Source organism: Coregonus lavaretus (genome assembly GCF_964263955.1).
Source record: "Coregonus lavaretus genome assembly, chromosome: 27".
NCBI classification, from domain to species: domain Eukaryota; kingdom Metazoa; phylum Chordata; class Actinopteri; order Salmoniformes; family Salmonidae; genus Coregonus; species Coregonus lavaretus.
Window position 1 is genome coordinate 8,873,510 of NC_140014.1, and position 25,684 is coordinate 8,899,193.

The following is a 25,684-nucleotide window of genomic DNA, read 5'->3' on the forward strand; positions in this document are numbered from 1 at the left end:
CCATTAAAATACAGCAAAAAATAGGACGATGGATCTGACAATATTGCTTTTAATGAGAATTAAATAGAGTGAGTGTTCTTTTGTTCTGTTTTTGCATTTGAACCCCGCTCACAAGAGAAGTGACAAAGAACTGACAAAGAAGTGTATGACAGTTGTAGAAATATACAGTGCACATTCCCAAATTACACAGACAGGTGAAAAAGAATAATGACTTGCGGTTAGGAATTTAATGGGTCACAAAGGTAGTGTAGAGAGAGGTTGGCTCAAGTTAAGTTGAATTGGGGAGGGGAAGGGAAGTATTGGGGGTGAGTTAGTGATGTTGGGTCTTTGCGGCGGTGTCCATCCATTTAGTTGAGCATGCAGGACTCGTAGGTGGGCACCATGTATTTGATGTTGATGAAGGCGTCCTCAGCCCGTAGCGTTCAAACACCTCCAGGGTCTCCTGGATCAGGTCTCCGATGTTCTCCCTCTTCTGCTGGCTGTAGTCAATGCCGTCCCCGAGTTGACTGTGGAGATAGAGAGGGAGACGAGGTGTTAGGGCATTGTCTGAGATTTATGCATGTACACACACACACACACACACAGATACAGTAGGTGTTATGGCTGAGAGGGGAGAAACAGTGAGCATTGTTGTCACGGCAGCAGGACTGTCTCTGAGTGAGTGATACAGAAATACATTTCACCAGGCCACACTAAATCTGACGCTAATGTGATGTTTCTGATTGATTTCAAACAAAATGCTCCCCACTGAATTACATTTCTTTCTCTGTATCTCTCTAGCTCTCTTTCCACCTAACTCTCTCTCTCTCTCTCTCTCTCTCTCTCTCTCTCTCTCTCTCTCTCTCTCTCTCTCTCTCTCTCTCTCTCTCTCTCTCTCTCTCTCTCTCTCTCTCTCTCTCTCTCTCTTCTCTCTCTCTCTCTCTCTCTCTTCTCTCTCTCTCTCTCTACTCTCTCTTCTCTCTCTCTCTCTCTCTCTCTCTCTCTCTCTCTCTCTCTCTCTCTCTCTCTCTCTCTCTCTCTCTCTCTCTCTCTCTCTCTCTCTCTCTCTCTCTCTCTCTCTCTCTCTCTCTCTCTCTCTCTCTCTCTCTCTCTCTCTCTCTCTCTCTCTGGCTCTCTAGCACAATTGTAACACCATGACTGAAAGCATGATGAACCTGTAGCGTACAGCAATGTAGAGCACATGTGCGTGATGTTATCGCATACCAATTGTCCTTTGTTAAGGGTTATCTATCTATCGTGGTGTTGTTCCAAACTGGGCATGCTCAGTGACCTGGGGCATAGTGGTGTTCCCAAGGCAGCCGAGTGTGTGTGTGTGTGGTGAATATAAGGTGAGCCCGCATTGCCTGTTTATCTGTTTATCTCTCTCTCTGTCTCTCTCTCAGAGTCAACTGGGAGTCAGCCGAGGAGCAACAGTACTACCACAACCTCTCACCCTCCTAGTATTTATGTGAGCCCCATTGTGGTCCAGTGACAGGGAGGCCATAGAGCACAGTCATAAAACTGTCCCTGAGGAAGACGTGTGTGTGTGTTGTGTGTGTGGTGGGGGTAGACAGGGGATAGAGGATATGAAACACACACACACACACACTGCGCTGAGGGAACTTAATAATAATAATAATAATAATATGCCATTTAGCAGACGCTTTTATCCAAAGCGACTTACAGTCGTGCGTGCATACATTTTTTTTTTTCTGTGTATGGGTTGCTATCAAAAAACATTCCTGAAGTGTCCTTCCACCCCCAGATGCTCCCATCCCTCCCCTTCCCTCCCTCCCTCCACTCCCCTCCCCCAACACAGCCTCTGATTATTACTGTAACTTTATCAGGCCGTCGCAAACTGCCAATCTCCTGCTGCCACACTTGAGACACTGAGCAGGGCTTTTCTAAGGGAGGTCAATCAGGAAGTAATGAAGCCCACACAGACATATACAATCAGCCTCTGGTAGTTGGTTGTTGGCAAATGATGTGGTTCAAGGATTTTCAAACATTTTATTTGCTAAAAAGACATTTGGAGAGTTGTTCTTTAACACACACAAACACGATTATGCACGCATGCACGAGCAAGTATGCACGCACACACGCAAACACACACACAGTCTCACACACAGTCTCACACACACATACTCACACACACACTGTGCAGGTATCCCTCCCTTTGTCTTGGCAGAAGGGAGAGAGAGTTTCAGTATTTGCCGTAGCCAGGAGTGATTTGTGATTCAGGATCATATAGAGATATCATGGGAACACGTTGACCTCGCACTAGACACTGAAAGAGATAGGTACTCCACCTGAGAGTGAGCGAGAGAACGAGAACAAGAAAGAGAGAGAGAGGAAGCTTACCTGCTTGTTCTTCCCATTTCAAGTGGCACCCCTCTCACCCCTCTCTCACAAGCCCAATTAGGACTGAAGAGAAGCTCTGAAAAGCCTTCTCTCACTCCCTCTCTCTCCCTTTTCTTTCTCCTTCCTCCTCCTCCTCCTCCTTCCCTCTTTCTTTTCTCACCTCTCTGCTAGCTGGCCGTTAAAACACAAATGGGGCTAGTCACATAAAAAGAAGCCTGTTAAGCAATAACTGTTTGGCACACTTGGAGCTCCCTAGCCTGCTAGGCTTATAGGACTCTGTGTCCTGTGTGTTTCTCTAGAGGTTTGGGCTCATTCCTCATCTGTCTTTATCTCCTCCTCCTCCTCTTTTTACACACTTTTAGTTTGATACATTTTTAATACATGATGCATTAAGTAGGCTGCCTATGGTACAGGTTTGGGACGTTACCAAAGGGAGAATACAGTATAGTATAGTCTAACATCTGTTTTAATAACCTTCAGAGGCTAGAGTAGAGGTTTCCCAGTCTAGCTTCGCTGCCATTCTATCCAAGTCCACGCATTCAGCTTTGTAAAGACGATGGAACAAAAGGACTAGGGAGGAAACGACTCCTGCCAATGTCCGGAGGCGCTTGTGCAACTGACTGACGGCCAATAGCACTGGACTAGGCTATAGCCTACAAGAGGCAACAGATGTAAAGGCAGAATATGGAGCCAAAATATCCCTCCTTGTTTTCTCTCTCTCTGTGTGTGTGTGTGTGTGTGTGTGTGTCTGTGTGTGTGTGTGTGTGTGTGTGTGTGTGTGTGTGTGTGAGACAGTGTGTGTGTCAGAGGCCTAACTGCATAGCCGGTCTCTCGCACTTTATAAAGTCATTCTAAGGGTTCAAACTGAGCCGGATGACCATAAAAGCTTAATAGGATGCAAAACTGGATTTGAGGAAAGTGGGAGCAAAGCACTGTAGTAAAATCTGCCCCCAAAGCCCATGAGAACAGTAAAGGAAGTGTATGGCTGAACCTCCGATAGTGTGTGTGTGTGCGTGCATCCGTGCATGCATGTGTATGCATGTGCTAGCGTGCGCAAGAGCATTTCTGACACTGATCAGAGCCAGACCGCTCTGCAAATTACAAACAGGGAAAGTCCAATGTCTTGGCTCATGTTAGCTACAATATACATATTTTCCAACAACCATATGCACTCAGCAACACACTCCGAGAAAAGGTTCTATATTCATGTTGTAGGCCTATATCTCTGACTCCTGAACTCAAAATTGTATTTTCTTTAATGCCACCCACAATACAGGCTCTCCCCACCTACCAGTTAACCCACATCTTTTATAGCAGCACAAAAACTGAAAAAGAAACACACAGGCATTTGAGCAATAAAAAGCAAGACATAACCCTGTAAAAGAGAAAGGTCAAGCCCATCAATGAACAAAGAGAACAACATGCAGTGTCCCCTGTAGCTCAGTTGGTAGAGCATGGCGCTTGCAACGCCAGGGTTGTGGGTTCGTTTCCCACGGGGGGCCAGTATGAAAATGTATGCACTCACTAACTGTAAGTCGCTCTGGATAAGAGTGTCTGCTAAATGACTAAAATCTACTTGGGTGGGGCCTGTGCTGAGTGAATATAGTGTTCAGCAGAGGAGGGTGAGGAGAGAGTACTATGTTCTTGTGGTGTAGTTTGCGAGATGGTCTCTCTCTCTGCAGCTGTGGCATGTGTGTAGGGGCCCCGGTGGGCCAGGCCCAGAGAGGGACTCCCTATTAGTGGAGACATTTTCCAGCTGACATGGAGGAGGGGGTGGTGGCAGCCTGAGTGACACGATAGGGAGCGAGGGAGGCCGTCCCCTGGCACGGATGCAAGGGATCCTGGGTAATAAGAGTAGGCTACGGTGCAACGACTAAGGTTCATGTATATTTCAGCCCTGGTCCACTTCTAGGTTACGTCCCAAATGGCACCCTATTCCCTTTATAGTGCACTACATTTGACCAGGCCCCATAGTGCTCTGGTCAAAAGAAGTGCACAACAGTGCACTATTAAAGGAATAGGCTGCCATTTGGGACATAGAACCCAGTCACAAAGGTGTTTGGAGGCATGCAGCATCAAAGGAAGGCGAAGGAGGAATTTGCAATGATTCTCATTATTTAAAGAGGTAAAAATAGTGTGTTTAGCGACGGGTGGAGGGGGAGGGGTGTTAAAGCTCTTTGTGCAAATGTCCTTCAGGAAAACGTTTATTTTCTCCCCCTCTCTGGGCAGACAAAAAATCTTTAAAAACAATACATATATATAAGAAAAGAAGGGAAGAAAAGAGAAGGGAAGCAGGAGTTGGCTTGGCAGTGCTTTGAGGGAGAGGGGCGGTCGATACGGAGTGCTTCTTCCACACAGCCTGCGTCCCAAATGGCACCCTTTTCCCTCTATAGTGCACTACTTTTGACCTGGGCCCACAGGCAGGGCTCTGGTCATAAGTAGTGCACTATAGAGGGAATGGGGTGCCATTTGGGATGCATGCACAATCTGGGGGGGATTTCAGGGGGAGCGTCATTTTACAAATCAGCCCGATAGAAAAAAGAGCTGGAAAGAAAATGTGTCCTTCTGTTTCTGTCTTTCATATCAAATCCCTTGGATTGGGCGCACAGGAGGTTGGTGGCACCTTAATTGGGGAGAACGGGCTCGTGGTAATAAATGGAGCGGAATCAGTGGAATGTTTTACATTTAGTCATTTAGCAGACGCTCGAATGGTATCAAATACATCAAACACATGGTTTCTATGGTTTCCAGGTATTTCATGCCATTCCATTTGTACCGTTCCAGCCATTATTATGAGCCGTTCTCCCCTCAGCAGCCTCCTGTGATTGGGAAGTTCTTAGCAGACAGAGACTAGGTGAGGAGGTGAAGGGGTGGGAAGATGTGGTTGCTGTGAGGCTAGCTCACTCCCCCTCTCTCCCCTCTCTTCCCAGCCAGATCGCTCAAGATTGACTTTGAAATTGGACATCTGTCCATGTCCTGGAAATGCCTTCAAAACCGGCCACTAGGGGCAACAGTGAGCGCTATTACCATCAAGTAGGCTTGGGTTTTGCTGTGGCATTATGGACGGGGGTGGCAGATGAGTGTAATCCCATGACTATGGATCCAAAGGTCGCGTATTCAATCCCAGGGATAGACATTTTCTTTGTAAAATGTTTGTTTAAACCTATCCCAGACGTTAACCCTTAACATAATCATTTGGAATGTAATCCCATGACTCTGGATACGAAAGTCGCATGTTCAATCCCAGTGGTAGACACTTGTTTATTATTTTTTATTTTATTTTACCAGAGGTTGGAACCTAAATTATTTTCCAATCGAACCACTATATTTTTTTGTTCTGTTCCACTTTTCCGACCAGCAAAATAAAGTTCTGAACCGGTTCAAACCCCAAAAAAGTACCAGTTTACATCGTTCCTTTCTGTTCCTTTTTTAACCTGTGAAATCAACCGTTTTTTTTTTTACATTTAGCTCGTTAAATTACTTCACCAATCAGTGCGGATAGAGCAGGCAAGCTAGTTGTTTACATGCATGATGGACAGACAATTGTAGCCTATGGCGCAAGATGCGACTGAAATTTTGGTGGGGAGAGAGCGAGAGAGGGTTGAGGAGACTTGAATCATTGGGCATCTTGTTATGACATGCATTATCTGAATTAGACAGTGGTGTAAAGTACTTAATTAAAACTACTTTAAAGTACTACTTAAGTAGTTTTTTGGGGTATTTGTACTTTACTTTACCATTTATATTTTTGACAACTTTTACTTTTACTTCACTACATTCTTAAAGAAAATAATGTACTTTTTACTCCATACATTTTCCCTGACACCCAAAAGTACTCCTTCCATTTTGAATGCTTAGCAGGACAGGAAAATGGTCCAATTCACACACTTATCAAGAGAACATCCCTGGTCATCCGTACTACCTCTGATCTGGCGGATTCACTAAACACATGCTTCGTTTGTAAATTATGAGTGTTGGAGTATGCCCCTGGCTATCCGTAAAAAAATAGAAAAATAAAAATGGTGCCGTCTGCTTTGCTTAATATAAGGAATTTGAAATGATTTATACTTTTACTTTTACTTTTGATACTTACTTAAATTTTAACAATTACATTTACTTTTGATACTTAAGTATATTTAAAACCAAATACTTTTAGACTTTTACTCAAGTATTATTTTACTGGGTGACTTTCACTTTTACTTGAGTAATTTTCTATTACGGTATCTTTACTTTTACTCAAGTATGACAATTGGGTACTTTTTCCACCACTGGAATTAGGTCCACAGAATTATACCTAGGAGGAGCGCCTTCTATGGAGGAACATTGAATGTCCTTTGAGCTAGCTTGCTAAGAAGCTTGAGCTAGCTATCTAACAAGCTTTTGTGTGCAGAGCGGCACCAGAATTAAAAACACACAAGTTAATCCATTCTTCTATAGCTAATTAAAAATCTCTCCCTATCTTCTGAATCAAGCTTTTAACGTCAGTACAGTAGCCTATGCTTCGGAGGGGGGAGGGTCAGGTAGCCTAAACACACACACACACTGGCAAAGATTTTCAGCTTGCAGGCAGACACTGGAATAAGTTTATGAGTGACAGGACCTTGCATAGGCACTTTGTTGCGTTTTTTTGTGGGACTAGAAAAAAAACATACAATTATGTTATTAACCAGTTCCCATGCTTTTAAAATAACGGCTCTGTTCCGGAAGAGTATGGATCACTTTCGTTTACGGTTCTGTTCCTTGAAAAATGTCATTATTTTCCGGTTTTTGGTTCTGTTCTCTGAACCGGTTCCAACCCCTGGTTTTAACCTTATCCCAAGCCTTAATTTAGCCATTCGGAATGAATTCCTAAACGTAATGTTTTAATCCTTTCCAAAAGCTTTAACCCTTAACTTAAAGGCCCAGTGCAGTCAAAATTCACTTTTTCCTGTGTTTTATATCATATTGTACAACAGCTGATGAAACTAACACTGTAAAAGTGTGAAAACATTTGATCAGTGTTATTTCCTGATAGTTGCTGGTTGAAAATACAATCTACACAGGACCTTCTAAACAGCAGGTTTGCATGGGCGGGAGTTTCAGCTTTCCATGGTGACATCACCTATACGGTAAATTGGTTAATAGACCAATAACAAATAGAGTTCCAAACATCTCTGCCAATAACAGCTACTTTTCAGTTTCTCCCTCCCCTCTCAGACCACTCCCAGACAGTCCTAGCAAAACTCTTGCTTGAGAAATAGTTTTTTGCTAAAAAGCTATTTTTGCCCATTTGAATGGAAATCTATTACAGTAAAGTACTTAATTGTTAACCAGAAATAATTTGATATTGATATAAAAAACGGCTGCATTGGGCCTTTAACCATTCCGAACGTAATCCCATGACTCCGGATCCAAAGGTTGCGTGTTCAATCTCAGTGGTAGACACAATTTCATTTTTTTACCCTATCCAAAACCTTAAAGGAGAAGTTTATCCAAAATACAGAAACTCCCAAGTAATTCCATACATTGAAACTAGTCCAGGGGAGTTTGCCCTCTCCCCCTCTCTCTCCCTGTAGTGCTGTACTGAAACAGCTGCAAAAACGGGTCACGTGACTCATGACGTTTGCTGGATGCATGCCTTGCTCTGCTCCACTGCCAGTGAATTCATGATTAAGAAATCCGCGAAGTGTGGGCAAATTTGTTGTTTTATTGAAATCGTACGACCAAATGAACTATTTTGGTCAAAAGTACTATCGGATTTGAGTCAGGAAATGTTTCCACTAAAACGTTTGCGATTATTTTATATCATTATTTTATGTAGCTGACTGCCACAGCAGCGGAGATGGGAAACAAGTGTGCATGTGCGCCCTCACAATATGCCCTTATATGGACCTTGATGTCACAGATCCCCAAAAACAATTGGGTGGGGGAAGGAGCTAGTGCGAAAGTTGATAGAGTTATGCATATCGCAGATAAAGTTAGTTACGCAAAGTGGATAAAGAGAGCAAGCTGATGTTCGGTCCCTGGCTGCACTTTATACAGGAAATCAAGGGAAGAAGGCACTACATTTCACAGTTTTCCGATAAAGTATACAGAGAGATGCAAAAGATGGTTAGTAGCAATTCGAAATAATAAATATGATGTAAATACTCCTGAAGCCAACCTTGCATCGCTTCGTGTGTGTAGCAAGCATATGAATGAGATATGCAATCTGAAATTATAGGGGGAAAAAACAGAAAATGCTAAAGATACATTACCATTGAACCATATCATGTAAAAATAGGTAGGGATGGAAATGAAGCTAGCCCGCGGCTTGTACTTTTCAGACCGGGCTTGTAGAAAATGTGCCCAACTAGCCCACCAGTGAAATGTTTTCTTTTAAAATATTGCATGGCACAAATTTTGGACCCGGGCTAGTAAAAATTGCAGTCTACTAGCCCGGCTGGCCAGTGCCCAAAATCCTTGCATATACTGTAGGCCTAGGTGCTGTACAGGATAGCATATGTTCCCTATGTATTTATGACAAGGGGGGTTGAAGAGACAATAATGTCACCTTACATTGCACAATAGAATAAAACACAAAGTGTTGTTGCTTTCTGCTTGCTATTTTTCATAATCATAATTTCCAATGACTGATGTGTTGGCTAGCAATGGTTAATTAGCATGACAACATTTCAGGCTGTGAACTGCTGTATAACAATGAGTGAAATACCTGGCCCCTGGAACCACCTGGGGTATATGATTGGCCATCGTCTGGTCTATTGTGTAGCCTATTCGTAAACTCTCCCCCTATAATTAACTTTGGCACCATGGCCATAAAAATGTATTACATGTTAATACACATGGTATAACATGGAAATGTTTATTTGTCAATACACAACACAATACAAATTTGGGACACAGTACCAGTCAAAAGTTTGGAAACACCTACTCAAGGGTTTTTCTTAATGTTTTACTATTTTCTACACTGTAGAATAATAGTGAAGACATCATTACTATGAAATAACACATATGGAATCATGTAGTAACCAAAAAAGTGTTTTGTGAGTCGCTCTGGCTAAGAGCGTCTGCTAAATGACGTTAATGTGCCCTTGAGCAAGGCACTTAACCCTAATTGCTCCTGTAAGTCGCTCTGGTTAAGAGCGTCTGCTAAATGACTAAAATGTAAATGTAAATGTAAATGTTATATTTGAGATTCTTCAAATAGCCACCCTTTGCCTTGATGACAGCTTTGCACACTCTTGGCATTCTCTCAACCAGCTTCATGAGGTAGTCACCTGGAATGCATTTCAATTAACAGGTGTGCCTTCTTAAAAGTTAATTTGTGGAATTTCTTTCCTTCTTAATGCGTTTGAGCCAATCAGTTGTGTTGTGACAAGGTAGTGGGGTATACATAAGATAGCCCTATTTGGTAAAATACCAAGTCCATATTATGGCAAGAACAGCTCAAATAAGCAAAGAGAAACTAGTCCATCATTACTTTAAGACATGAAGGTCAGTCAAAACGGAACATTTTAAGAACTTTGAAAGTTTCTTCAATTGCAGTTGCAAAAACCATCAAGAGCTCTGATGAAACTGGCTCTCATGAGGACCGCGACAGGAATGGAAGACCCAGAGTTAACTATGCTGCAGAGGATAAGTTCATTAGAGTTACTAGCCTCAGAAATTGCAGCCCAAATAAATGCTTCACAGAGTTCAAGTAACAAACACATCTCAACATCAACTGTTCAGAGGGGACTGTGAGAATCAGGCCTTCATGGTCAAATTGCTGCAAAGAAACCACTACTAAAGGACACCAATAATAAGAAGAGACCTGCTTGGGCCAAGAAACACGAGCAATGGACATTAGACCGGTGGAAATTTGTGCTTTGGTCTAGAGTCCAAATTTTGAGATTTTGGGTTCCAACCGCTGTGTCTTTGTGAGACGCGGTGTGGGTGAATGGATGATCTCCGCATGTGTATTTCCCACCGTAAAGCATGGAGGAGGAGGAGGTGTTATGGTGTGGGGGTGCTTTGCTGGTGACACTGTCTGTGATTTATTTAGAATTCAAGGCACACTTAACCAGCATGGCTACCACAGCATTCTACAGCGATACACCATCCCATTTGGTTTGGGCTTAGTGGGAATATCATTTGTTTTTCAACGGGACAATGACCCAAGGGCAATTTTACCAAGAAGGAGAGTGATGGAGTGCTGCATCAGATGACCTGGCCTCCACAATCCTCCGACCTCAACCCAATTGAGATGGTTTGGGATGAGTCGGATGGCAGGGTGAAGGAAAAGCAGCCAACAAGTACTCAGCATATTTGAAGAGTATCAAATATCAAATATATTTTGATTTGTTTAACACTTTTTGGGTTACTACATGATTCCATATGTGTTATTTCATAGTTTTGATGTCTTCACTATTATTCTACAATGTAGAAAATAGTAAAAATAAAGAAAAACCCTTGAATGAGTAGGTGTGTCCAAACTTTTGACTGGTACTGTATATCCCATACTATAGCAACTGTCTTTCCCTTTCACATTTCATATTGTATGTATCATGAACTCCCATTGTGTCACAAGTATCTGAGGTCAATTTCCCTATCTGAATCACAGGTTCTGGCCTCAATAGATTGGTCTTCAAAGGACCAAACAACAGCAAGCTCATCTGGCACTCATGCAAATAAAGGATATTTTCACACCTTTTCCCAATGTCTAATGTGTTGGCTTGACGTGGTTAATTAGCATGACAACGTTTCAGGCTGTGAACTGCCTGTCTCCTAGAACCACCTAGGGTAATTGATTGTCTATTGTGTATTCATATGCTTTGCAAGTTCATTCAGCATTTAGATGTCATGATTTACAGCTCAGCATTCAACACCATAGTGCCCTCAAAGCTCATCACTAAGCTAAGGATCCTGGGACTAAACACCTCCTCCCACTGCAACTGGATCCTGGACTTCCTGACGGGCCGCCCCCAGGTGGTAAGGGTAGGTAACAACACATCTGCCACACTGATCCTCAACACGGGGGCCCCTCAGGGGTGGGTGCTCAGTCCCCTCCTGTCCTCCCTGTTCACCCATGACTGCATGGCCAGGCACGACTCCAACACCATCATTAAGTTTGCCGACGACACAACAGTGGTAGGCCTGATCACCGACAACGATGAGACAGCCTATAGGGAGGAGGTCAGAGACCTGGCCGTGTGGTGCCAGGATAACAACCTCTCCCTTAATGTGACCAAGACAAAGGAGATGATTGTGGACTACAGGGAAAAAAAGAGGACTGAGCATGCCCCCATTCTCATCGACGGGGCTGTAGTGGAACAGGTTGAGAGCTTCAAGTTCCTTGGTGTCCACATCACCAATTAACTATCATGGTCCAAACACACCAAGACAGTCGTGAAGAGGGCACGACAAAGCCTATTCCCCCTCAGGAGACTGAAAAGATTTGGCATGGGTCCTCAGATCCTCAAAAAATTCTACAACTGCACCATCGAGAGCATCCTGACTGGTTGCATCACCGTTGTACTGGACAACAGACTGGACAAGGAGTTAGAGCAAATGGGCCAGTTCAAACACACTGGTATGTAACACTTTCATCATTTCAAATTTCACTGTTTGTAAAACACATAGTACTTTTTTATAATATAGGAGATATAGAATGTCCTAATATAACTGTCTTAATAAATAGTAGAAGGTAGACATTTTTGTCTTGAAAGGGGATTTGAAGTTGACTCAACTGTAGTAACCTAAAACAAATGTTGTTTTCATATCCACATGGAAACTTTTGTCCACAGGGGAGCTTGAGTCATACCACAGTACCATGCTCAAGTACACTCAGAAGCGACTGCATTTTCATCCCCTCTCTATGGTCGCGAGAACCCAACAGGCCATATTGGACCACAATGAACATGTGGGCAGGGAACAAGCTACAACTGCCACAAGTACTTACCACACTTTAATAAATGAATAAATGCAAATTACTTTACCTAGTTATTTTATTATCAAATGTATCACGCATGTACAAACTTTGAAGACATTATGTCTAGCATACTATAAAATACCATCTATCCAAAATTATAATTTTAAATTTGTGCATGTGTGTGTGTGTACCATGTAAACATGCATTCATTGTGTAGGTGAGAAATGCTTCGAGACTGTGTTTCTGAAACAGTCCAAGCAGTGGGTGGCCAAAAAAATCTATGAACCAAAACAGTTCCAGTTTAGGAAGAAACTGGTTGAGCAGGAGCGGCGACAGGATTCAACTGTGGTTTACAGGGTTCCTTCATCCCAACTGCCCAAGTCTAATCTTCCAGCCAACATCGCCACAGAGGAGAGACCTGAGATGTTCTTGTTATTTCAACTTCAACGTGTATCTTTACCTACTCAAATAAAATATTAGAAAAAACATTGTGATAAATAAACACAGGCTATATAGTGTTTGGGCTAATGTGGAAACATAAACCCACTAACGGTCACACTTATGGAGGTTTATAATAAGAGATAATTCAATAAAGTAAGGTTATCTACTTACTCGTTAGATAACTGTCCAGTTGACCCAGCTGGAACAGGGTTGTGTCTCCAATTCCTTTTTGGAAGATGGAAAAAATGTTTCAAGGACACCAGAGTTTACAGTGGCTTGCGAAAGTATTCACCCCCCTTTGGCATTTTTCCTATTTTGTTGCTTTACAACCTGGAATTAAAATTGATTTTTGGGGGGTTTGTATCATTTGATTTACACAACATGCCTACCACTTTGAAGATGCAAAATAATTTTTTATTGTGAAACAAATAAGAAATAAGACAAAAATAAAGAAAACTTGAGCGTGCATAACTATTCACCCCCCCAAATTCAATACTTTGTAGAGCCACCTTTTGCAGCAATTACAGCTGCAAGTCTCTTGGGGTATGTCTCTATAAGCTTGGCACATCCAGCCACTGGGATTTTTGCCCATTCTTCAAGGAAAAACTGCTCCAGCTCCTTCAAGTTGGATGGGTTCCGCTGGTGTACAGCAATCTTTAAGTCATACCACAGATTCTCAATTGGATTGACCAGAGTAACTTCTTCCATATGTTTGGGGAGTCTCCGACATGGCTTTTGACGAACACCAAATGTGTTTGCTTATTTTTTTCTTTAAGCAATGGCTTTTTTCTGGCCACTCTTCCGTAAAGCCCAGCTCTGTAAGGTGTACGGCTTAAAGTGGTCCTGTGGACAGATACTCCAATCTCCGCTGTGGAGTTTTGCAGCTCCTTCAGGGTTATCTTTGGTCCCTTTGTTGCCTCTCTGATTAATGCCCTCCTTGCCTGGGCCGTGAGTTTTGGTGGGCGGCCCTCTCTTGGCAGGTTTGTTGTGGTGCCATATTCTTTCAATTTTTTAATAATGGCTTTAATGGTGCTCTGGGATGTTCAAAGTTTCTGATATTTTTTTATAACCCAACCCTGATCTGTACTTCTCCACAACTTTGTCCCTGACCTGTTTGGAGAGCTCCTTGGTCTTCATGGTGCCGCTTGCTTGGTGGTGCCCCTTGCTTAGTGGTGTTGCAGACTCTGGGGCCTTTCAGAACAGGTGTCTATATACTGAGATCATGTGACAGATCATGTGACACTTAGATTGCACACAGGTGGACTTTATTTAACTAATTATGTAACTTCTGAAGGTAATTGGTTGCACCAGATCTTATTTAGTAATAATAATAATAATATGCCATTTAGCAGACTTCATAGCAAAGGGGGTGAATACATATGGACGCACCACTATTTTTTTCATTTCACTTCACCAATTTGGACTATTTTGTGTATGTCCATTACATGAAATCCAAATAAAAATAAATTTCAATTACAGGATGTAATGCAACAAAATAGGAAAAACGCCATGGGGGATGAATACTTTTGCAAGACACTGTATGTGGGCAGCAAAATCCCTGTGGCCTCAAAAGCAAACTAATTTCTCCTCATCATCATTACGCTCCTACATTTCTGGAGCGCAATTGCCACAACTGCCCCACCAGTCTGTGTTGATCCTGGGGATGGGTTGGGGCTGTGGTCCAGCTGCTTCTGCGGCTTTGGTGGCTAGAGCGCCGGGAGCCATCTTAAGCTCAATTTGCCCAAGTTCTTCAACTGAATATTCAGGCTCAAATAAATACGGTTCGAAGACACCATCGGTGCCCGTCCTTAACCGAAAAAAACGTGCATCTGTGAATAAGGGTATAACGTGCAGTTTCTACGTAGCACCGATTCCCCGAGAGCACACATGCACAGTTGTTACCCATCTCTGTTGCTGTGGCAGTCGACTACATAAAATAATGCTAAAATAATGTGTTGCGATTGAATGACTAAATCACACAAACAGCTATGAATAAACTGTCTGTCAGAATCAAATCAGGACGGTTATTATTACTATACTGTACATGGGCCAAAACCTATTACATGAAGTGGCAACCAATGTAATAATCTCAAATGTTTTAGGTACAACATTTTTTTTTTGCTAATTCGGCCATACGCTTTCAATAAAACAACGAATTTGTCCACACTTCACGGATTTCGTAATCATGAATTTACTGGCAACGGAGTAGAACGAGGCCTGCATCCCTTAACATCATGAGTCAAGTGACCCGTTTTTGCAGCTGTTTCAGTACAGCACTACAGGGAGAGAGAGGGGGAGAGGGCAAACTCCCCTGGACTAGTTTCAATGTATGGAATTATAATAATAATAATAATAATAATTACTTGGGAGTTTCTGTATTTTGGGTAAGCTTCTCCTTTAACCCTTAAGATAACCATTTGGAACGATGCGGAGCAGGAGGAGCAACCCAGTGTGTCAAAAACACTTCGGAATTTGACATTTGCCGCAACTTCGAAATGTGATGTTTGGAGAAATGTGGATAAACATCAGAATCTGAAGTAAAACCGTGACATCTTTTTGTATGAGGAGATTTGGGGGGAGGCTGCCTGGTAAGCAGCTGAGGTTTGTGTTCAGTCTACCCCTCCTGCCCATGTGCCTCTCTCTTTCTTTCTCTAGTTCCCGTTCTCTCTCCTCTCTCTGGAGCTGCAGGGCAGACAGAGCTCCCCCGGAGCCCCACCGGTCTGACTGTGAGCCTCCATCCCCCTCTGTGATCTCAGTGCTCAGCAGCTGCATTCATTCTCTCTCTCTCTCTCTCTCTCTCTCTCTCTCTCTCTCTCTCTCTCTCTCTCTCTCTCTCTCTCTCTCTCTCTCTCTCTCTCTCTCTCTCTCTCTCTCTCTCTCTCTCTCTGCCATTCGGTTCGATGCGATACGATTCGATGCACTAACATTTGTTGCATAAACATTCATTTTCCATTCTAAGTTAAAATCTGCTGCTGATTGACCTCAAGAGCTGGGCCCCTCTGAGCTGGATCTGTCTGAGCTGACCAATACTGCGCACACACTGGTTGAATCAACATTGTTTCCATTTCAATGAAATTAAATTGAACCAACGTGGAATAGACATTGAATTGATGTCTGTGCCCAGTCGGACGTCTGTGTGTGTGTGTGAATGATGAATATGTCTATTGTGTATGTAGTCACCTGAGCTGAGCCATAAGGGAGACTAGTGGGAATCTATCCTATTAGGGCACAGGAGGTTGATGTCACCTTAATTGGGGAGGACGGGCTTGTGGTAATGGCTGGAGCAGAATATCCAACACATAGTTTCCATGTGTTTGATGGCATTCCATATGCTCCATTCTGGCCATTTTTATGAGCCGTCCTCCCCTCAGCAATGTATGCTTTTTTCTCCCCACACTTTTGATCTGAAATCACCATTACCCACTTGTCATTTTTCCAGATTAAAAGTGTTTGATCTAGTAATGTATAAATATTTTTCTAAAAAAATTATAGCCAATGAATATATAGCACAATTTTGGATATCACCCCGTCTCAAAATGGAATGGTTTTGACCATTTGGAAGTTTTTATGGAGTGAGCTTCTCCTCCCGTTTCAACCATGATTGCTGTCCTCGTTATGAAATTATCAATTTGAACCAAAATAAATGACCATTTACACTGATTGTATATAAAGCAAAACTACCACAACTATTGCTGATGGTGAACCTGAACAATCAAAATAAAATCTCAGCAGGTAGGCTATAGCCAGATGAGTTGTGTCTCCGGTATCTTACTTTTATTCCAGTAAAACATAATTTTCAACAGCATATTTGATAACTTTTAGGCCGTCATTGTAAATAAGAATTTGTTCTGAACTGACTTGCTGTCACGTCTCCTCCCGTTGCTCCCCTACGGCGCTCTGATTCGCCGGTCTACTGAGCCACCGGTCTGAGCGCACCACCTCGTCAACACCGGAATGGAAACCCAACGCACCCTAATCACCCCCAGAGCACCTGCACCTCATCATCTCATCACCACCCCTATTTAGCCCTGGACTGTTCTGTATGATGTTGTGTTTGATTGTTTAGCTTGGTGCCGTTTACACTTTCTTTGTTATTTCTCTTTGTCATTGTTAAGTAAACCTTGACCTTGTTAATTCCTGCGTCTGCGTCCTGCCTCTTCGTATACTCAGTACTTGTCACACTTGCTTAGTTAAATAAATAAAAATAACCAATCAAATTACATATTAAAGTGGAACTGACAGCGTTTTATTTACTTTGCAGATATGAAACAGACAATCATCATTATTAGTCAAAAATATAATATTCCCAGTTTATGCTACTAAACCAACTTTATAAGATGTTTTAAAAATCGGTTATATTTGACTCAATATTCCATTACGCACACTAAGGCATTGTTGGCAGAATAGATGGATGCAGTTCACTGCATTGACTAATATAATTCACCAATCCATTTATTGCTATCAGGTTGTAAATCACAGCTGGCCTCGTACATTGTTAACTGCCTCCATTCGGGATGCACTGTTTCAATAACTCAATATTTTGGACAAAAATTGACAAATGTAACTAAGGCTGGGAATGTCAATACAATCAAACTAGCAAAGGCAATGATCAGAAGCCAGTCATAACGTGGCTAATAGGCTAGCATATCTATTTATGTAGCAAACTAAAAACATGGAGCCTAACGATAGCTAGCTGCTAGGAGGATGTCATTTGAGGAGTGGGTGAGTGACTGACTTTTTCCCCTCATATCATTTTTCGGTGGCTATACACAGCTAGAGATGCAGGTGTCATTTGGTTAGCTAGCAAGAACTTGAAACTTGACTGTTATCCACTTAGCATATCTCCTGCGTTCGAAAATTCACTCTGGGTCTCTACTCAGATTTTTGAGTGTGCCAGAGCGCAAAATAACTGATTAATTAAAAAAAGTAATAGTTTGTCAGAGTGAGGTGTTCCCTCATTTGTGTCTGCAAGTAGCTAGCAAGCTAGCCAACTGGTGGTTGACTGCCGGATCAACCCTACGCTCTGAACGCTAAGAGAGCGAAACTCTCTGAATTTACGAACAGACAATCTGACAACGCTCTGAATTTACGAACGACCCAGAGCGCACTCTGACACACTGAAGGCAATTTACGAATGCACCCTTAGTTGTCAATCAAATGCCAAGCGTGTGCAAAGCTGTCATCAAGGCAAAGGGTGGCTACTTTGAAGAATCTCAAATATAAAATATATTTTGATTTCTTTAACACTTTTTTGGTTACTACATGATTCCATTTGTATTATTTCATAGTTTTGATGTCTTCCCTTTTATTCTACAATGTAGAAAATAGTAAAAATAAAGAAAAACCCTTGAATGAGTAGGTGTGTCCAAACTTTTGACTGGTACTGTATGCAGAGTCTGAATGGTTTGAGCTACAAACTATTAAAAGCTATCTATGAAAAGACTCTCACAAAGACTTTCATTAACACAAACATGTAACATGTTTTACTCTATGACTCTCACAAGCTACACAAGAGTCGTTAGAAGGTAAGCGGTTCTTCTACATAGAAGCTCATAGGAAATCCCAGGACATATTGTATATAATACTGTAATAAGCTCACATAGTTGCTGTCACAAACTCCAAACTGCACAAAGTTGTCACTGACTAGTTGGATATTCGTTTCACATCGAGCAAACGATTTCTGTACTCACAGCATTCAGATAAATTCATTTTTTATCATGTTTTTGCTTTGGCGGACCATATTTTTTTATTGACATTTGTCAATAAAACTCATGAATGAAGTATTTATGTAAAATTGTTTTGTGTTCTACTTGTAGCTCTGGTTGTCCTAAAAAGAAAATGGTAAAACACGTCAATGTGAGGCTAAATATAAGGGCTGGACATACAGATCAATGAAAGTCAGATAAATGAAAAGCCGATTTTTGCTGGGGTCTTGAGACTGATAGGGTTAAGCCCCGAGGTTGTGTGGGCTCATGTGCCTCAGGCCTGGGGGCTCAGCTCTAGTTGGACCAGGTGGCACGCTTCGAGGCGGCTTTAGGGAAGTTCATGAGAACATTCCAGGATTGATCCCACATAATAACACCCCCCCCCCGCCATTGTTCCTAATCAATTTATACAGTAGGTCGCTTATGAAACAAGCTTAAAGCTGCAGGGGCTGAGTGAATGAGGTCTGAACAAAGAAAGCATGAGATGAAAAGGTTGAGAAGATGATAAGAAAACGAAAGACGAATGCCCAGTTGGGGTCGAAACATTGCCTGATTAAACCAACATTTTGGGAGCATATGCAATACCAGTGTGTTGATTTTTTTTCTTTCTACAAGAACAATAAAGACAGACAATAAATCCAAGTCTACATTTTGCTATAGAAAAGGCTGTGTTGTAAAGGGACATTGGAGAAATGTTATGGGATATGTGTGGAGATAGCGATCCTGTCCAGGATTGTCCAGGATTGTCGTTGGTTAGTTCCCAGAGATGATGCTACAGTGGGCAGCAGGATAGTCAATGTATGTGTGTATGTGTATGTGTGTGTGCATGCATGTGTATATTCGTGCATGTGTGTGTGTGTGTGCGTGCACGCCTGTGTGTATGTTGGCATGCTGCCCTGCTCCTGACCCATGCAGGGGCAGATGTTGTCCCCACACCCAGGCCCCGTGTCTGGGAAGAGACAGGGGCTGTGACCTCATACTGCTCACCACATCTGGTTCCCATTCCCCCTACTGTGGGGCTGGGCAGGAGGCAGGGAGCCATGGGTGTCTGCCTGGAAAACCTTGCTTTAATACTGTCTGACTGGACTAGAGAACTGTGCGTGTGTGTGTTGCTGGTCATGGGTGAATGACTTCATCCCGCCCATGCGTGGCTGTGTTTGGTTGTGTGTGTGTGTTTTTCAAGGGTTTTCGTGTGGATGAGCTCCTCTGTGATTGTGTGTGTATGTGCGTGTAAAGCTTAGGTAAGGAGGTGTGTGTGCATCATGTGTGTGTGAGGTGTGATGTGTGGGCAGTGGGGGGAGGCAGAACACCAGGACTCTAATTAAAAGGGCCTCACAGTTGGGCGCCAGGCAGGTCCACATGCAGCTAGCTCTCTCTCTACCTCATATAGAGGCCACTGGGAGGTGGGGCCAGACCCCTGCCTCAGACACTCTGGCAGGAAGGTGACAGAGGGAGAGAGAAGTGTGTGTGTGTGTGTGTGTGTGTGTGTGTGTGTGAGTGAGTGAGCGAGTAAGAGAAGCCATTGAATTGAAGCCCATTGAATTGAATATGTTTACTTACTTTTGCAATGTATACATATGTTTCCCATGCCAATAAAGCCCTTTGATTTGAATTGGATTGAGAGAGGGGGGAGTGAGAGAGAGGTGTGTGTGAGTGAGAGAGAGAGAGAGAGAGAGAGAGAGAGAGAAGGAGAAAGAGAGAGGGGAGGGAGAGAGAGAGGGCTTGCATTGTGACATTCCTAAAACAACCCCCTATTTTGCAATCCCGCTAAACCCCATTTCTCCTTTGTGGTTTAAGCTCAGAGACTGACAGAACAGCAGTGTGTGGGTGTCTCTCTCTGTAGTTATCTCTTTGTCTCTCACACACACACAAACACACACACCCTGGCGTGATGCCCATCCCGCTGTGTTGCTTGCCACCTCAGCCTTTGTGTGTGATCAATAACAGTACACTCTCATTCCAGCCAAATACACCCAGGCAGCCTCATAGGAGGGCTGAAGGCACACACACACACACACACACACACACACACACACACACACACACACACACACACACACACACACACACACACACACACACACACACACACACACACACACACACACAGGGAAGGGGTAAAGTAATTTAACCATGACCAGCAGCAAAACACTGAGAGTAGCTTGAGAAAATAACAGTAGTACAGTAAATCAAATAGGCCTAAAACATGAGAAATGTAGCTATGCTACAGAGAGAAAGTATAGGCTATACGTTGCAACTAGACCAGAGGTGACTAAAGAGGTCTACAAAAGGAAGATGTTTATTAGCAACTGTTGGTATTTTGTCGCTGTGGGGACTTTCTAGAACAGCGCATTACCATGTGCTAATTTCTTTTTCAATTAGGCCTAAGCCAATTGCCATGACCAAAAGCAATATGGCCTCATTTCTCACAGCAGTGAAGCAGCGTTGTCGGACACAGAGCTCATCTTCTATGATGTATCTGGGGCTATTTTCAAAACTGTTAATATCCCCATTATTGTTTCAATTAGGGGCCTACAGATAATGGCTTGCCTCACCAGTCCCATCCCTTCCCATCCCTTCCCAAATGGCACCCTAATCCCTACATAGCACACTACTTAAAAAAAAAAGAAAAAAAGTAGTGCACTATATAGGGAATAGCATGCCATTTGGAACGCACCCCCAATGTCCTAATGGCGTCCTATCATAGACATGAAGGTGTAACGAGAGAATGGTATGAATATGGTTCATGCAGAGAGACAGAGAGAAGGTAAAAAGTCATCTCGTGAAGCCTATCAATATTTCACATTAACATCTACCTGGGAATTGCCAATTGTTTTCCACAGTGGTATAACATGTGCATACATGATACGCACATGGATATACTATATATTGTTAGATACTGTACCTACACGTCAATTGACCATCCAACAAACACACACATTCACATGGATACACACAGGAATGTACGCACATGCAACACACACGCAAGCATGTGCACATGCATGCGCACACACACATTTTAGACATTTACATTTTAGTCATTTAGCAGACGCTCTTATCCAGAGCGACTTACAGTTAGTGAGTGCATACATTATATTTTTCATACTGGCCCCCCGTGGGAATCGAACCCACAACTCTGGCGTTGCAAACGCCATGCTCTACCAACTGAGCTACATCCCTGCCGGTCATTCCCTCCCCTACCCTGGGCCAATTGTGCGCCGCCCCATGGGTCTCCCGGTCACGGCCGGCTACGACAGAGCCTGGATTTTAACCAGGATCTCTAGTGGCACAGCTAGCACTGCGATGCAGTGCCTTAGACCACTGCGCCACTCGGGAGATACACACACACGCACACACACACACACACACACACACACACACACACACACACACACACACACACACACACACACACACACACACACACGTTCATCATTCAGATGAGGCACTGCAGCAATGGATGCCCTCTGAGCTACCAGTACAGAAGACTATAGTAGTATCCCATCTCTAGTGGACAGACAGGGGTCCAACAGAGAGAGAGCAAAAGAGAGACAGAGAGAGAGCGGTAGAGCGAGAGAGAGACAGAGATCGAAAGCGACCGCAAAAGAAAGACAGCAAAAGAGAGAGAGAGCGACGGAGAGGGCGAGAGAGACAGCGGGAAAAAGCGAGAGAGAATAAAACACTGCTGAACGTAGCACATGTCATCCGCTCAGAACCCCTCCTGGTGTCAGAGAGCTACCGCTGCGCCTCGATGGGGCTCCTGAGCGAGGAGCATCTACTCCTACTGTGGGTGTAGTGCGGTGACAAATAGTCCCTCAGCGCTCCATGCCACCACCTGTAAACTGCTCCGGCTCGTTCATCTGCTGGAGAAAACTGCAGACGAGGCCTTATTGCAGTCAGTCCAAGCGGTCAGCTCATACATTCCCACAGCTAGTGCATGTTACTGCAGCCTAGAGCCACCGCTAGCCAAAAGCTGCTGAATCTCTGATAAACCCTATTTTATATATCCTCAAGGCATTCCTAGTCGATCACCAAACATTTCTGTGAAAAACAACAACAATAAAGCCTTGCGTTATTATTTTTATTTTTGTTTCATGCTGTTGGCAGTAGGTGCACTTGATTCAGCAGCCCTACAAGACAAATTGTTCCCATTTTGAACCATTTCATGTGTCTGAAGGTAGAACTCCGCCTACCCGGCAGGCCCAGAGAGCAAATCAAGTGCACATATAGGCCTACCGGTGGCCAATCAGATAGCTCAGACCACCGTGTCTGCACAGTTTCCTCGAGCCATAGACTGTAAAAAGAAACCTCAAAAGCACAGCAAAGTTGATACTGTGAGATTTCAAAACTTTTAAAACCATGACTAGAGAGAGACTCATCGAATACAGCAAAGAGCTGCTGTTTTTATGAGTCAGTTCATGATTAAGTTTTTACTCCGCACTGTCAACACTTTGTTCAACACTTTCATAAGCCATAAAATGTGTGTTCTCCCTACTTCCACTACAGCTGCAATAAATGAGTATAGCAAAGTGTTTTCCGATAAGCTTGTGTTGTTATTATTAGCGGCTTGTGTCTTTTTGAATATCGAGAAATATTTGACTTTCTCTGGTCGTAGGAGTAACAACATGAATTGGTGCATGAGGCAGAAATAATGCAAGAATTGTTTCCCCATCAACTGGAAGACTGTGTCCTCTTTAGTCAGCGGACGGAGGGAGAGTGGAGGGACGGTGAGTCAGGGTGAGAGGCATCCTCCCTCCCCTCAGACTGGCCATCAGTCCAGTAAAAATTATAAACAAATTATTATGCTCATCAGTAATACAACAAATTATATATTACCAGTGTAAACATATACCAATTTTTTATATTTTTTTATATATAATTTCAAAATGGTCTGAGAAGAACAACATTGTCAGGGCAATTCAAGCATAGCCAATATGCAGTGATTATGTATTGGGCCTATAGCCTACTGCACAAACCTCATTGCTACAGTGCTGTTTTAAATTGATTAATGTTGCAAAGGCTTACGTTTTTTAAGTCGTGTTAAAAAAAAAAGATCTCCCCTTGCATTTTGACTCAGAAAGTGATCTTGACAAAGAAAAGGTTGGTGACCATTGAATTAGAGCATGCTAGCTAACTCTTACAGCAATAACATGCAAAAGCACATCCCAGGATGCCTCCAATATCTAACAGGTACTATACACATATATATATAAATCAGGACGTACATATTTCAGAACGTGACCTACCGCTTGCATGTCAATATCAGACTGGGAAGAATTTACGTTTGTGATCTCCCCCTATCTGCAAGCGTAGCCAATGCCATTACACCTCATTGACATCTGACTTGAACTAACCAATTAAAGTACCTAAACATTAAATACACATTCCTGCAGTGGCAAGTGGAAACATAATGAACCCTGTTACACTGGGAGGGGATCAATCCCTGCCAGGGACAAACAGGCAAACCACCACCTCCCCTCGCCTCGCACAGCATAGCACAGGACTGACGACTGAAAACAAACAAGGCCTAGCTGCACTTTGAAACACACACATATACACACAGGCACATGCACAGCACACACGGTGCAACCAGATATGACTAACACACACGCTAGAACACACACACACACACACACACACACACACACACACACACACACACACACACACACACACACACACACACACACACACACACACACACACACTTAGCCATGACCAGCAACATACTGAGAGGGTACCTTGAGAAAATAACAGTTCAGTAATCAAATAGGCCTATGTTACAGTTCGGTGTGTAGAGGAAGAGGGTTTGCTGGATGTTCAAGATTTTGGTGAAGAAATGGCATTGGTGAAGCCAGAGAGTGAGGGGAGAAATGAGAGATTGAGGGGAGAAGAGAAAGAGTGAGGGAAGAGCGTAGGGGGAGAGAGAGTGAGGAGTGAGAGAAGAGGATGTGGGGAAATGAGGGGAAATGAGGTGTCGAGAGGAACGAGGGAGTAAGGGAAGAGGAGGCAAGCGGCCAGAGGGCTTTGCCTGGGAAATGGTCTTGTGTGAAAGTGAACTGGGGGGGAGAATGGGGGGAGGTGAAGACAGATGTCCTTATGGGCTTTACTGCCACTGAGCTCTGCCTATCACCCTCAAGAGAAAACACTGTGTGTGTGTGTGTGTGTGTGTGTGTGTGTGTGTTAGACTGTGTGTGTGTGTGTGTGTGTGTGTGTGTGTGTGGGTGTCATGAGTGACAGGAACAGGGGTACAGCACCATGCCTAGTTAGTAATACAAAACTAATTGGCATTGTGCCATTCATACAACAGTATCTTAGAACTAACTGTCTCCGAGAATATATCTTTATCTCTACAATCTTCTATCACAAATCACTGTGATAACAAATACAAGTGTCAAAGTAGGAGAACACCATTTGCATCAATGCAACAAAAATAATCAATAACACATTTCTTCGATTGCGCCATTGTCAAATGGCTGCACCCTTCATACAACAACGATGTACGAAAGCTGAAGGTTGAAAATAGGAAAAGGTAAGTTAGTTGCAATTTCACACCAAGCAAATGTTTGTGTACGGCAGTAGAATACATCCAATCTAGAGGGAGTGTATCACGTTGCATTATTTCCACCCTACGTGACTAATGGACTGAGACATTCATGGCTACGTCCCAAATGGTACCCTATTCCCTATAGTGCACTACTTTTGACCAGAGCCCTATTTGGGACGCAGACATTCACGGCAGCCATGCACTGATATGCATGCTGCTGCTGTGAGTGTGCCTCCATCTCAATCACTCACTGTTGTTCTATTCAAAGATCAAATACTCAGTGTTTTCCAATTTTTTTGAATGAGCGGGGGAATGATTGTCTCAGTGGTTGTGACTTGAGACATGACTGTTATAGTGTATGTTATTTTACGTATATTCATATTGCTGCTAGGACAAAACTGAAATGCCATAAGACAATGATCCATACTGTAGTAGCAGGCCTATAGGCTAAGTTGGAAAATACAAAAGCCCCAAAGTACAGAAAACTGTGAAGAATAAATACTCCACCTACTTCATGCTGGATGCGATGATACCATTGCCTTGCTATAAGTTGGTGGGTATGCTATATGCTCTTGATAAAAGGTATCTGATGTGTGGGAGTTACAATATAAGCTATATTATTTCTACAATGGTGGCTATGGTAAACCCATGTTCATCACAATAATATTACAGTCAATCACTATATTCATCATCAGTCTTCGTTATAATATAAAAGAGAGATATAAGTGCCCAAGGGTGACAATAGTTTTAGCCAGTGTTTGA

At 43.0% G+C, this 25,684-nt stretch overlaps 1 pseudogene across 1 annotated transcript in view; it reads right to left on the reverse strand.

Annotated features, from left to right (window-relative positions):
• Positions 1-347: 347 nt before the first annotated feature.
• Positions 348-25,684, reverse strand: part of LOC311102593 (parkin coregulated gene protein-like) — a 186,832-nt pseudogene continuing 161,495 nt past the window's right edge. The window contains exon 4 of the transcript in view: positions 348-506. The product of the transcript in view is annotated as a parkin coregulated gene protein-like (transcript). The remainder of the gene's footprint in view (positions 507-25,684) is intronic.